The sequence below is a fragment of the Lepeophtheirus salmonis genome, chromosome 3 (assembly GCF_016086655.4).
Source record: "Lepeophtheirus salmonis chromosome 3, UVic_Lsal_1.4, whole genome shotgun sequence".
NCBI classification, from domain to species: Eukaryota; Metazoa; Arthropoda; class Copepoda; order Siphonostomatoida; family Caligidae; genus Lepeophtheirus; species Lepeophtheirus salmonis.
The window spans coordinates 38,516,239-38,531,610 of NC_052133.2; the positions used below are offsets into that span (position 1 = coordinate 38,516,239).

The 15,372-nt window shown below is 31.3% G+C and overlaps 1 long non-coding RNA gene across 2 annotated transcripts; it reads left to right on the top strand.

Annotated features, from left to right (window-relative positions):
* Positions 1 to 12,452: 12,452 nt before the first annotated feature.
* Positions 12,453 to 13,450, top strand: LOC121115055 (uncharacterized). Of its 2 annotated transcripts, none has more exons than XR_011779420.1 (3): positions 12,453 to 12,839; positions 12,902 to 13,160; positions 13,234 to 13,450. It is a non-coding gene; the product is annotated as an uncharacterized lncRNA (long non-coding RNA). The 2 variants fall into 2 exon arrangements; XR_011779421.1 differs by having other exon boundaries at positions 12,696 to 12,835.
* Positions 13,451 to 15,372: the final 1,922 nt, after the last annotated feature.

Genomic DNA, 15,372 nt, shown 5'->3' on the forward strand with positions numbered 1-15,372 from the left:
CAATAAGAGAATGCAACATATGTAATTCTATTTTCAAAACATCATTAAACAACTTGTGGTGGAGGCTCGTTGTCAGTGGAATTAGATTTGCATAGATTGGCTATTGACGTCACCCATGTTGTGAAGGAACAAGGTTAATATAAATATTTGTATTAACCTCAGTAAAATCCAAAGTTATTTTTAATAATTACATTTTTTGGAAAAAATATTCAAAAATTAAAATTGAAACATTAGTTTTTTTTGTAAAAAAGTTGCAAAAATCCACAGCAATTCACAAAAAAATAAAAATTGTTTGAAAAAAATTTCGAACAAATTATATTTCAAAGAGTAAATTTTTGAACAAAAATTCAAATATTATATTTTCTTGTAAAAAGCCAAAATTCTATAATTTTGGGAGGGTTACAGCCCCTCAGGTCCACCACCTGTGGACGCCCCTGAAATAGTAAGTCAAACTAACTTTGAGTAATCGAGTCAAAACAAAATGTATTCCAACTATTCCCGGTCTCCTCTACATATACGTTACTTTGCTGAAAATATAAGTCATATTTAATCCCATTGAACTATGTTGAATTTGAATCTATCATAAAATTTGTATATTTATATATGTGGCCCGTTAACACAAAAACAATCTACAAAGATTGATTGTATATTTCATTTGTATTCTTTGACGAATAATTAACGTCAATTTCCATCAACTATTTTTTTCTTATTAAACCATTGGAGGAGCCAAAAAAAAAAAAAAAAAAATATTTGAAATTTTATCCCAAAAAATATTTTTTTTTTTTTTTCATTATATTTTTTGTAACTGTGGATTTTTAAAATTTTATGACAAAAAATTTAATATTTGATATTTACTTTTTTAATTTTTTTTCCAAAAAATATAATATTTCAAATTTAATTTTTGAAATTTTATTCTAAAATTTATTTTTTGTAAACAACTGTAGATTTTCTTAAAAAAAATTTTATGTTTGATTTTTTTTTCCAAAAACTTAATTTTTAGTAAATAGCTGTGGATTTTTGAATTTTTCTTTTCAAAAAAATTAATATTTGATCAATTTAATTTTTTATATTTTTTACCAAAAACTTACATTTTTTGTGAAAAGCAGTGATTTTTTTGTTTCCCCGAAAATATTTAATATTTGAAATTTAATTTTCAATTTTTTTTGAACAACTGTGGATTTTCTTTAAAAAATTGTTTCAAAAATTTGATTTTTGAAATTTTTTTCCAAAATTTTTAATTTTTTGTGAACAGCTGTGAATTTTTCCCCTAAATATTAAATTAAATTTTTTATAAATACATAATGACCATGTAATTTTAATAGATCAAAATAATATGATGGTATCATTGTACAGTTGGTAATTAGAATGATCATTGTTGACTTTAAATAATTCATTTTAACACGAAGAAATTCCAACTTGTACACACAAGATATTGGATTTTTCGCTTTTTCTTGATTTTTTTAATGTTGACGTATTACATGTATGCACTGTGCGTTCGTATACATAGATATGTACAATATATTTACTCAAAATGTATTTCCCACTTCCTAAATTGGTATTAAGTATCTTGAAAAACCTGTTTTAACAATTACACATAATATTATAGAGGTAGAAGCAACGTTGATGAACGTCTGACCTCTTAAAAATGGGAGAGTCACAGATTGATTTATTCAATTTTTAAACAGATACTATTATATTTTTTATAGTATTATTCAAAGGCCGTGACATCTTATAGACTATAGAGTATTTCACATATAACACAAAATTCTCTCTTCAAGATAACTGAGAGATTCATCTCCTAATAAGTATGGATTATTATTCATATGATAGTTAATAGATATATAATTTTTTTTTCTTTAGCTAAATATATTAACTACATAATACTAGTATAAAAATGTGGACTTTTTTTTACAGATTCAAAGCATTAAACAATACATTTTTTGAGGGGTACTTCATGGTCCAGATGTTTTCGTCAAGAACAACTCCTCCTTATTACTTCCGCCAACGAAGTTGAATGTTTTTGCCTCTGTTTGTTAATACATGGGTTGAACAGTATCGGGATTCACACATAGATGACACTAATTTTCAATTCACCACATTTTTAACTTGTACCAACCTTCAAAAGACAGCTGTCAAAATTTTATGATAATGTATTCTTTAGTTTGTGAGTTATTTTGCTAAGTGCTAAGCTTTTTGTATTTTCAAAACAATACAAATGAGTGTTTTAATTTTAGACTTCTTCTTGACATGAAATTTTTTTTTTTTCAATGCCTTGGAAAATCTAATGGGTCTCTCCTCCATAAAATGAATAATAATATTAATATTTAAAAAAACCCAATTTGGAACGAAAAAAACACGTGTTTCTTTGATACGCCTGGGAATTTTCAGTACATGAGTTAGTTTGTTTGTTAGTCACCAGGATTACGAATAAAGTTATAGTTACATTTTGATCAACCTTTGTTCAAAAATTGTATATGCTCACAGTAAGAGGCAATTAAATTTTGAGAGGTCAAGGGAGGACTAAACGTTTAAAATGCATAATCGACCATAACTTTGTAAGAAACTGAGATACATAACTCAATTTGATTTTAGACAGAGGCTTTACCATGCACCAATTCTAGTTTGAATATGAATCACCTGGGTATGTATATAATTATAAATTAGAATGGTCAATTCGCCGTATTTTTAGCCTGCTAATTTTATTGTTGTTGAACAATGTGTTTCTAAAGCTGTTATCATTAGTATTTCATTCTTGAGAAGAGAACCACCAAGTAACCAACGTATCCAGGAGCTTGTGCACACATGAAGGACAGAGAGAAACGCAGATGGGATATAAGTGTAAGGCTCTTGTTCATGATTAGCTTTTTGTCACCTCTCAACCTCGACGATCAAAAGGAAAAGTAAGAAGAATTTTGAAGAAAAAACAAACAAAAACATTTAATAGGAATTCTTTTATATTTTTCTTGCTACCCACTGTTAATTATTATTTAGAGAATAGTTATTAATTATTATATACATTGAATTGATAATCTAATCAATGACTGAGTATCAAACAACGCGAGTTCTAAACGAAGGCCCTTGATTGATATAAATTAATATAAAAATCCAAATCCTATGTAATCCTTTTTTGGAGTTCATAATCCGTAGAGTCAGCTGCTTTAAATCATACAAGAGTCAACTTATGAAAATACATTAAAACAGCTGAAAGGAAAAAAACTACTACATCTGTTTTTATTTAAAAAAGCAAGCCCTGGATAGACTTAAATTAGAATTAAGGATCGAAAATGGAGGAATTCCTGCATATTTTCTTACTCCTATACACATACTTATATCCGATTGTCAGAGTTACAATATTAATTTTATTTTTTCATGCTAAAAATGCTTATGATTTACATCTCTATATATGTTATTATGTTGTATACAAATGGCTATCTAAAAATGAGATGAAAAATGAATTCACAGTCCATTTTGTGATAAAAATACGGCCATGATTGCAATTCTATAAGATAATTAATGCGTTGATCACTGTCATTTCTAGGTAAAGTTATAATGATGCTTATTTGATAATTAATTAAACTAGTCAACAAAATTTCAACTTTTTTTCCTGGTGTGTTCTTGATTGTTTTTACCTCAAGAAACATAACATGACCTTTATATAAAAATCTTTATAATAAAATTTCTGGTTTTGTGCAAACATAGATTAATTTTTTCAAAAATACTTTTTTACAACATCTACTTGATTTAGTGATATTTTCCACCTTAAAGACCTTAATAAAAAAAGCGTACATATATGTAATATAGTTTGTAGATACATATATTCCAGATTCAAAAAATAATTTAGTTATTTCTGTGTCTTTATTTGAATCCGAGAAAATATCCCGTAAGTGTAAAAATGACTAAAAATAGATCCTTTCATTGGAAGTCAAATACATTTCTCAATTTTGGTCACAATCTTAAAAATTATAGTTTGTCGTAAAGTCAAGACATGCAACCTCCTAATAAAAAAAGAGTAAACTAAAAAAATAATATTTTAAAAGTTATTTAAGATTTGTGGCTGTTTTGTTTTGCTTATTTATTAAGGAATCAATTATTTTATATGAAATGTTGCTCTCTGTAGTCCACAAAACTAGACATTTTAGGCCACAAAATTCATGTTTCTGGAGGTAAAAACAAACAGGAACACACCATTTCAATCCAAGGGCTAAGATTTGCTGACTAGTGATAATTGAAAACTAGCTCATAAACAAATTAAAATAAGTAATAAGTATTACCAATAACCAATTTCTCAGACATAGTATCTAATCATTCAATTATATATATCATTGTGGGAGAGGTAGTCTATGTAGTTGGATCCACTTGGCAAGTCTTCTATTTATTCAAGTTTCTACAAATTCTCCTCCTGCACGACAATTACTCAAAGTATACGGACAACGCAACAAAGGAGTGCTTTAGCCGGTCTTCGGACCTCCTTCCCACAGACAATCACAAAATTGACAAGGGATTAAATACTGATTTGAGATTGGTTAATTGATTTTTTTATTTATTCATACGGATAAATAGTATTACTTTCTTCTAGGATTTATCGATAAAACTAATCATCAAAATTTTTACTTTATTTTGTCTTAGACTGTGAAAGTGTGTTTTTTATTGCTTTTACTTTGGGAATCTTAAAAATGAAGTGTATGATATGAATTATCTGTTTATGTGGCCTATAGAGTGTTTTTTTTTTTTTTTTTTTAAACAAATATTTTTGTACAACATCTAAATGATTTATAATTATTTTTCAAAGGTCTTAAAAAAATGAAAGATATATATAATCTGTTGCTACGTGTTCTCTGATTAAAAAAAAAAGTATTTAAACTATTTCATATATTTTTCTGAATCAAAGAAAATACCATGTATACAATACACAAACGACAATTTTTTTATTTTCATTGAATGTCCAATAAATTCGTCATCTTTTATCACAATATTAAAAATCATAGTTTGTTGTAAAGTAAAGACATATAAATGAAAATAAAGAACCTTAAGAAAATTAATATTGAAAAAAAAAAAAAAAAATTAAGATCTGTTGCTCGAAAAATATTTTTGATACTTTTGTATTTCTGGGATCAAGTTAACCCCATGGAACAGCCGAAGAACGCCCTTTTTAGCTACACTTGCTGAAAAGGGAGTTTTCTGCGTATTCCAAGGGGTTATCTTAACAATAACCGAGACCTGAAATTGGGCACAAACATAGAACTTAGTGGCGTGTCTTGTATTTAAAAAAAAAAGATATTACTCAAACTTTATTATATTTAACACAAATTTGTACAAAAGTATATAACAATTATTACTAATGACTATATAGAGCCTGATAGAGTGAAATTAATGTATTTGAATTTCTTTACGACCGGTTCGTTAGCCATTAACAAATTGAATTTATTAAGATATCAAGGTTGAGTGATTTATAGGCAACAAAAGCAGAAATTTTGGCTTATAAAGGTTATTATCATATTTCTCAAGGTGAAACCAATCAAAACTTACCATTTAAATTGAAAGGCAAACATTTGTTTACTAATGTAATTAGTATGCTCCAAATTTGTCCATAGATGGCAAGTTTGTTCAAAAATAGTCAATGTTAAAATTGATATAATAGCTAAAGAATCTTTAAACTATGTGATTAAATTGTGACCAAAAGTTACGTATTGCTTTGAACTTTAAAATAACAACCACTGATATTTCAATATAGTTTCTACAAGCTGAGTAATATGCCAAAAAGATAAAAGTGAGTCAACTTGCCCCCTATTTTTATTAGTCTTAATAAGCCCAACAGCGAATGCAAATATATCTTTTTATCTTGAATTAGTTATAATTTGAAAAGTTCCGTTTTTTAGCTATGGAACGACAAATAATTCAATTAATAGCCTTACCTTACATATATCTATTAAACCATAGATTACAGCATTTGATTGTTTCTATTATAGAATCAATATCCTGGTATTTTTTTCCTAAGAAAAATCTTATATTTAAAAGGCTTAATCAATATTTTAAAAATACGTTTCATTGATTTTTTTTCCTTGTAGGACTAATTATCAATTGGATCAAAGATATTAAAGGACTTTTAAAATACTAAATTATTTGGAGAACTTATCCATCATGTTTGTTATCTATAAATACTAGGGCCTGGGTCGGTTTTACCGTGAGCGGATTCTTTGGTTATGATAAACGTGTGGGTCACTTTTCTGTCTTTTTTAAAATATGAATTTAATTTCGAATTCATAATTCCAATCTTTTTGGAGGAAATAATTTCGAATCTAATTTGGTTATAGAAGATAATGTCCATTCTAAAACCGGCACTTGGATACGGGATTGAACCTTTAATTTGGTATAATACAATACATACTTACAGTATTTATATACTTTTGTAGGTATAGTATATTTTTCTAAAGATTTTTAACTATAAAAGAAAAATACGAAATAGATGAAGATTAATGATCTATTACTAATCGCTAACAACACAAAAAAAAAACGAAATAAAAAAAATGTGGAAAATTTACGAGGGCACGAAAAAAATACCTAATCTCAAGGTTCAACAAGGAGTCTGACACCATTTAATTTAGTATCATTTGAAAGATATATTTATGTTTTTATTTAAAATGAAATAAAAATTGACCTTGTAGATCTTAGAGTTTTTAAGAAATTGCCTATTTTCGTCGGCTAATGAATTTACGGGGTTTTTAAACACAAAGTATATAAGTATTTTCCTAATTTTTAAGACCACCAGTAAGAAAATCAATTATGAATATGGACTGAAGAACCGTGCCATATCATGAATTTTCAGTACCGAACTGTCCATTTTTTCTACCCCCCCCAGGCCTAGGTATGTAGGATAAATTTATTGTTCGGACCTATCAAAATAGATTTTTTTAATTATACATTTAACAAAAATCTTTACTCATCTTTTAGTGATACATAGCAAATGTAAAATTGATTTATTCTATTCGGTCGCCATTAGCCTCATAGATGGCGACAAGCCTCTAGCGAAAAAAGTTGCAAGAATCACAAATGAAGTTCAGGTCCTTGAAAGCCCACTCCTCGTCGACAGAGGCCTTCAAAGCTTCAACGTTCGAGTGACGGATTCTAAAAGCCCCCTCTCAATGTGTAGCCAGAAAGAAAAGTTGAGGGGATTGATATCCGGACTATATGATGGCTACATTCTCTTTAATTTAAAAATTTGAAATTGAAACTACTTGAAAGAGATGTAGTTAGCTAAGATAGGCTGTACAATTTTCGCAATGTAAGGGGGCCCATCGTGCTGAAAGACGACGGTGTCGTCGGAGAAATTTGCTTGGACCCAGTAAAGCAGGTTGGCCTTGAAAATGTTGATATACATGGCTGCTGCGGGCCTGTAGCACTCCAAAAACCAGATGAGGGACTCTACAATGCCGTTGGATGCAGCAATGCATAGTACCATGGGTGTTTGGTGGAGGTCACTGTACGAATGCCCCATTTATTTTTCCAAAGCTGACATAACGGTCATTATTGTTATTGTAGACGGGATCAACGTCAAAAGTTTTCTCTTTTGAGAAGAGGATCACTTTGCCTTGCACTACACTCTTCATGTTATTGAGGAGTCCCTGGCGACGTTGAAGATGGATCATCTTTATGGTGGCTATGAGAAGGGGCTTCTCCAACAGTACCAGTGTCTTTCCACCCTACTTTTTCAAATTTTTGAACAAGCCTGTGTGACTCACTTGAGATTCTTGGTATGGACGCGCAGAGACTTGGTTGAGTCCTTTTTGATGGCTTCCTTGAGGGCATCCGCATTAATCATCGGCTTTTTCCAGAGTCTTCCTTCCTTTATATGGTCTCGTTGTGTTCTGCCTTCTTTTTAACATAGTGGATGGTCTTAAAGGCAATTCCCGTCTTACTACCTCTGTTGGAGTGTGATCCGCCGGAAGAAGAGTTGATGCCCTAAGCCTTGAATCTTGCTGCAATCACACTTCTTGTCCGATTTGAAAAGTTCTAATTGCAGCAAGTGCTTGAGACATATGAATACCTATATGATTACAGACAGTTCTAATTTCCTCTCACAGAACCTCTGAAATCAAAATAATACAAGTGTGTAAGTTTCAGGTTTCCACTCGGTATACATTGTATCCTGTAACTGCATTTCATACATACATAAAGATATACAGAGTAGGGCAGTAAAACGTGCACTCAAGAGATGGATTTAGATATACATCAATAATTTTATATTTTCAAGCATAGGCAAAAAAAATAATTTCAAAAAAACTTGTAGTAAAGGTTTTGCAAAACTTTTTTCACTCAATATGGCCACCTTCATTATCAACCACAGCCTTTACACGTCGCCTGAAGGCAATGCAGGAGTTGATGACAAACTCATCTGATAAGTTATCCTATGAAGTCACTATGGAGGACTTGAGTGAGTACTTATTTGGATGTGATGTCCTGTTGGTTTCCTTCTCCATAGTGTCCCATATAAAAAAGTCCAGGTGGTTCAAATCTGGTGAGGAAGGAGCCATATCTCTTTGGACCAGAATCGAGCCATGTTATATACACAGAACTTTGGCACTTGGCGGACTTATGTGAGGGGGTGCCATCCAGAGTCCACACCTAGTTACCCTCCAGGTAGTTGATCTTCATCCATGGCAAGATGGTGTACCTAAACACTTTATAGAAGGGATCCATGCCGATTTTCTGTTCAGCCTTGATAAAGAAAGGAGGAATCTTCTTTCCATCAGAGGCCACAACACCGAGGACCATTTTTTGGGCTGGATATGTGTTGTGGTAAGCTCCTTCGACCTTTTTTTTCTTTCTGCAAGATGGTGGTCGTTCCGGAAGTTTTGGAATTGATCAACTGTGAAAATCTTCATGTCTGAGAAAATTTTCACACTTGAATCATTTGGCTTGTGAGGATTTTTTTTGAACCTCTCGATCTTCAAGGATTTCATACTCTCTGTCAGAAGGTAGCGTGGGGTTATTGTAAAAGAAACTAATCCCAAGTTGTGCTAAATATCCCTCCTGATGGTGCTAGGACCCACAGAGAATTCGGTGGCGAGGCGATTCATCTACTTAGTGGGATCTTCCTTTATATTCTTCTCCAAACTTAACAAGAACCTCGTATCATTATTTAATTTATGCTTTCTATTTCCTGACATACTGGACAGGTTTTCCCAACTTTTTTTCATCTAGGCCAACTTAAAAACCAGGCTTCTAGGATACTTAACCATACCCGTAATCTTAATCACATCAACTCCAGCATCTAGGAGATCCGAGATGAGCTACCTTTTTGCTTGTGGCTCGCTCATGATGATAAAATCACTAAATAATTAGTATAGTTTGTACATATATGTAAAAAGAACGGCGGAATCAGAATATCAAAAATAATCACTAAACCTTTTCATGAGAAAATAAACATTAATTAATACTCCATGTTTTGCTGACTTTTGTTTTATTAATATGAATGAATGTTGACGAGGGTTCAGAGCTTAAAAGAAGCCAATTCTAATTTAAAAAAATCAATGTTCAGAACACTGACTAGGGGAAATAAGAGACAACAAAAAACAATGTATTTTTTTTGTGTTTGTGAGGTAACTCTATTTTAAATCACATGTTGGTAACATCGTATATTATTCCATTTTTGGTGTAAAAACATAGTTTTCATAATAACAGTAAAATAGTTATAATTTTGTGGGATTATAATGTATTCCTTGATTGTGTATATGCAATCAATAATTAACCATAAATCGTATTTTTAAGGGATCTACAATGCAACAGGGTTTACTTTAAAAAAAAAAAAGAAGTTATTTTTTTTACTTGACTACTCACATATTTGGCTTTTGTTTTAGCTTTTAATTTGCGATATAAATTTGGGAAAAAACATTCAATAATGTAAGATTAATTTATTACTCTTTTTTTTTGCCCCACCTATATTAAATCGATGTTGGTAAGTGATTCCAAACAGGATTGTCTTGAGAAAATATTAATTCCCATTGTTTATTTAATGAATCATAATTACATAATAAGTAATTTCTAAAGAAGAAAATATTTATAAATCATGCGTGTTATTTTCTTTTATCAAGAAGCTAGTAGCCATCTGCGACTTATGTTATCTAACATTGCATACTAAGGATTCAAAGACCCTTTGGAATATGTATGCTCCGTAAGAGCTGTCATATCTAGGTATTCCGTCTGAAATAAACATAAATAATTGCACAAATTCCATCAAGATCCAACTACATACGAGGGTCATTTGAAAAGTCCGTACGAAGTCCGAGAAGGCACTACTGGTGCGTATTGCGGTTATGTTTAGTTAGTAGCATTGCCATTAGGAAAAATGACTTTTTGTGCGCCAATCGTGGGCCTTTTTCTTACAGCTCGTTTTTCAAACGGTCCAATAACGATAAATAATATGGACTTGTAATAGGTTTTCCCTTTTCCAGATAGTCGATGAGGATTATTCCTTATGAATATAAAAGACAGTCATCATAATCTTTACAGCCGATTCCTCAATTCAAACGAATGCCAAAAAGACAGAAATAGACCAATCTGGCTGAAAGTTGGTGTATATTCTTCCAAGAGATACTACTAACTAAACATAAGCTCGATACGCGCTAGTAGTACAATCTCTCGGACTTTGTAAGGACCTTCCAAACTACCTTCGTATTTTGTCATTCATCTCACATGAGTCGTTTACATTTTACGTATTTACAAGTCTTGGGTGTCGGTAAGAAAATCCCAGACCGATTTGAGTACATAATTTTTTTTTTTGGATGGATCAGACTAATTCAGTCATTATAGAAAGTTCGGAATGGATCGGTTACATATAAAAATTTGATCTAGTTCGGTTTCAAAGAAAAAGCCAAGCCAGACTGATTTTCTGGATGTATTTTTAATGACCTCATGTATCAATTATATGATGAAGTAATAATGTATTGCTCAATTATAGATTGTCAAGGTGTTTCATATGTTTCTTGAGTTTTTGTTTTATAAAAAATAATGGACACATCACACGTTGTTACCTTTAGTAGATCACGCAACCTTTGATGAAAAGTAAAGAAAAAACAAAGAAAAAACGAAAATCAGCTTGTAGTTAGCTAAGTTATCTCCAACTATAGAAATATTATTAAATAATTGTTTGCTTTTCACAGCTTAGCAAAAGCTAATTATATTTCAAGCAATTATCGTTCAAACCACTACTAATAAGGTGAAAAGAAGAAGACAAATCGATAGTTGACAACAAAAGACAATGATAATTTTTATGTTTATGAAGTAACACCATGATCATCGACGTTTGATCTATGATACATGAAAATGAGATTCTTGGTATGAAGCAGGAAAAAAATCGATTCATACGGGGATGCCGAAAAAATAGGTTGATCATTTTAAAACGATTAAATATAGGTCCCCAGTCTTGGCCTAGAAAAAGTCAATTAAGGACGAACTGAGCCTTAACCAGACTGTGATATTAAGTGACGTTCTTACTTTTCATTTCATTTTTGAATGCCTAAACGCAAAAAAAAACAAACACATGTAAATTGATGACGAGGTTGTCATTTCATTAAAAAAAAAATGAACGAATGAGTGTCGTGTATCAAAAAAGTGTGATGGGGTCAAGCCTTCTCTCAACACTAGTTACTAATTAACCTTTGAAGTTACGTTATAACTAATATTAAATGACTTGGAGCTTATTTAGACTGTGTGTGGTAACGGTTAGCCAGGTTTATACATAGATATATGTAAATATAATATTATGTTGTTAAACTATGTACTAACATATTTTAGTCTGAAAATGAAGAGGGGTAGTGTCTACGATCCTTTGCTTTAATAGAAAATATACGAGAGTAGTCTTGTTAAAATAAAAGTTCAGACATTTTAAAAACCTGTATGTATTTAAGGGGAATCCAGGGAGCCCTGAATGTTACCATTGAATTGCTTTTTAATCATTTATTTCATTACATATTATTATAATTAAGATTCCATTAAATTACGTAGTATTAACCTTTAATCTGTGAGTTTAATCACTCATGAACTTGTATGAGTACATAAATGGTGCGTTTTGCATTTGAGTAAATACATATTTCATCCAATTGGAAGGCAGTTGTCACGCGAATAAGGAAGGAATTAATATGACAAAATATTATAAAACATACTTTTAAGTAATAATAGTTGTCATTAAAGCTTGGATAAACTCCCCACTCATCTGCGTTTTTTCTGCATTAAATAAATATAGGCTTGTTGGCATTTACGTAAAGCCACAACAAGATGAAGAAGATTCATTTTGTAAAGGAGTTCTCATAATATCAATAAGGAATGTTGTTAACTGCTTGCGTACAAGGAAGGTAGATACTTAATAAGTCTTTGTGTCTTCTTTGTTACCTTTATACGGGTAGAATGAGCGCTTATTTCAAGCATAATATTAATTTTATTCGTTGTACATATGTACTAGTATTTGAGTTTATATTATGGAAATACTTTATATGACTGGGTTTCCTAATGTACATATGGTTGATTGCCAACTGCTCCTTACTGTTGATAGAACGCTCAATGATTCTTTCTAGGGAACACGCTCATAGTTATAATAGGCTATGTGCCTAAGAAGAAGCTCCCTCATGAAATAATGTAGGGAATTCATTTGCGGCACATTTTGTGTCATACAAAAATATGACACAAAAAAAAAAATGTGGATAGACCGACTTTGGGCAATAATTTACTCAACCGATCCCACATCCTTTTTTTTATTAAGTTAAATTGTTTCATTTAGTTTGATCGCAGCCGTTGAATATTCAACAACCAAATAGATAGACAGTTGGGGCGAAAGTATTGTGCAGTAGGTAAATCTTTAGCTATTTGTTGTAATCCTCAAATAATTAAATATTCATTTCATCATGGAAAGGTGTCAGCAACATGAACAGTTTACATTATTATTTTGTCTTCATTTTGGCACATTTCGTGGTACTTTCATTTGGACAATTCGATGACGCCTCCTTCAACAACGATGTTCCAGATCCAAAGGGATTTAAAAGTGTTGTAAAATACTTAGGAACAGACTTTGTGATGTATGATGGATGCGTCCTACCCAAATGCAATCCAGCAGTTGCCAGTTGTGGAAAATTCAAAAAAGAAACTGCCATTGAATTCTATCACTGCGAGGGGTGAGTCTATACAAACGCCCACTCACTTATTTTTCTAAATTACATACTTATTAACAAATTTTATTTTTTACAGGACCAACAATTCAGGTGTTGTAGCTTGTCTCACGGATATTTTACCAAATGATACAAATATCACCATCCCAGTATTTGCAAATATATGCTCTGCTCAATGTTACCTCAAAGACGATCCAAAAACTTTTCAACGTATTCATCCATGCCCTTACTCAGGATTCAAACAAAATGTTGATCCAAATACTCAAAGATTGTTCTAATAAACTTTATTAAATTCATTCTTGCATCCTTTCTTATTTCCAAAACTTGAATGACGTGTTGTCTGTATGGTATCAAACCTAAAAACATAGGTAAAAACTAGATAGATAGCTTGATGCTCTTATGTACATAGCACTAATATCCAGTTTTTAAAAGAGTAGTCCTTAAATACATTTTGAGTATAGTTTTGTGTGCATAGAAGGTACGATTTGAATACCCTTTTGAAAAAATAATCGAGTCTTTTAACTCTTTTTAAAAAAAATATGTAATCAATGTAGACATATATTTAGGTAGAAAAATGTATATATTGTACATTTTAGGATTTGAAAATATCAAAGGTTAATTTGTACCCTATGGATAAGCGAATAAAAGGTCATCCCGAATCATTAAACATGATTTATTAATGAACTAACATTACCTATTTTCTTAGATAGTGTTGCATTTTTTTTTTTGAATTATGTATAGGTCATAATATTAACAATAAATCCATACACGACTTATTTAACATATTATTTAATATAAATCAGCTGCTGGGTGTATGAAAAGAGTGGATTTAATTTATTAAATCTAATTAATACATGGGGTGAAATGCCCCGGTCTGAACAAAGTAATTGTCCGTGATTTCTTCATTCAAACGCATTAATAACGCTATATAATATTCACTGTTGATTGCATTTACCTTCTCAAGGTAGTCTATGAATATTATGCAATGCACATCCAAAAATACCGAGGACATAACCCTTCCACCTAATTGTTGTGCTTTTGGGCGCTTTGGACAAAGTTCACCAGCTGTTGTCCACTCAAATGATGATCGTTTTGATATTAGAGTAAAGTAATGGATCCATGTTTCATCCATTGTCACATACAGACGCAAGAATTCTAGTTTGCTGCGTTTAAACAATGCCAAACACTCGTCAGAATCATTACCACATCTTTGTTTTTGGTCAACAGTGAGTAATTGTGGGACCCACTTTAAACAGAGCTTTCTGATGAAAAAATGCTCATGCAATATGAACGCAACACATTCTTTTGATATCTTTATAATGTCAGCTATCTCATGCAACTTCACTTTCCAATTATTCATAACTTTTTTGTGGGATTTTGTTTTTTGGATTTTTTCTGTTGTGACCGCCTCATTTGGACGTCCACTGCGTTCTGCATCATTCTTGTCTCTACGACTACGTTTAACGTCAGCAAACCGACCCTTAATTGTTGTTTCTGATGGAGTTAAGTCCCCATAACACTTTTCAATCCATCTCTTAGGTATTTTCTCACATCAAGAAAGGAGTTTGAAATGAAAACACGAAATTGTTTTAAAAATAACAAAATTAGCGTCACATATACCAAAATAACTCACAAACTAAAGAGCAGATTGTCATGAAACTTCGACAGCTGTGTTTTGATGGTTGGTACTAACTTAAAATGATGCGAATCATAGTAACAGCGCCATCTATGTGTGAGGCCCGGGACTTTTCAGTCTATATGGTATGAAAGTTAGGAGTTTCTTTTGATTTGAGAAGTTTTATAACTAATTTTGTCTATAAAATCAATTGTTTTTCTACCGACTAGTATAAAATCTGTGTTGAAGTGATATGTAATAATAATATCAGAAGCAACCGGTGACTTGTGAGCGCATTTTTAAAACAGTGCTCACACAACTTGAGCACTCCAAAGCTATAAGCCAAGGGGTTAATCGAATGTCACGTGATCAACAATTATCCGAAGTAGTTGAATAGACGACACTTTTTTGTCCGCTAGAGGCATTCAAGTGTCATGAATATTACTTTACAACTAATTACGTAACCTCCCTACAATCATGTTTGTATTGGAGTATTCAATAGGTGAATTCTACGAAGGGAAGACAAAATTGCATTCGTCATGAGTATAGAGAAAGAATTATATATAGGGACAAATTAGGAAATAAGCTTAATCTAAATTTCAG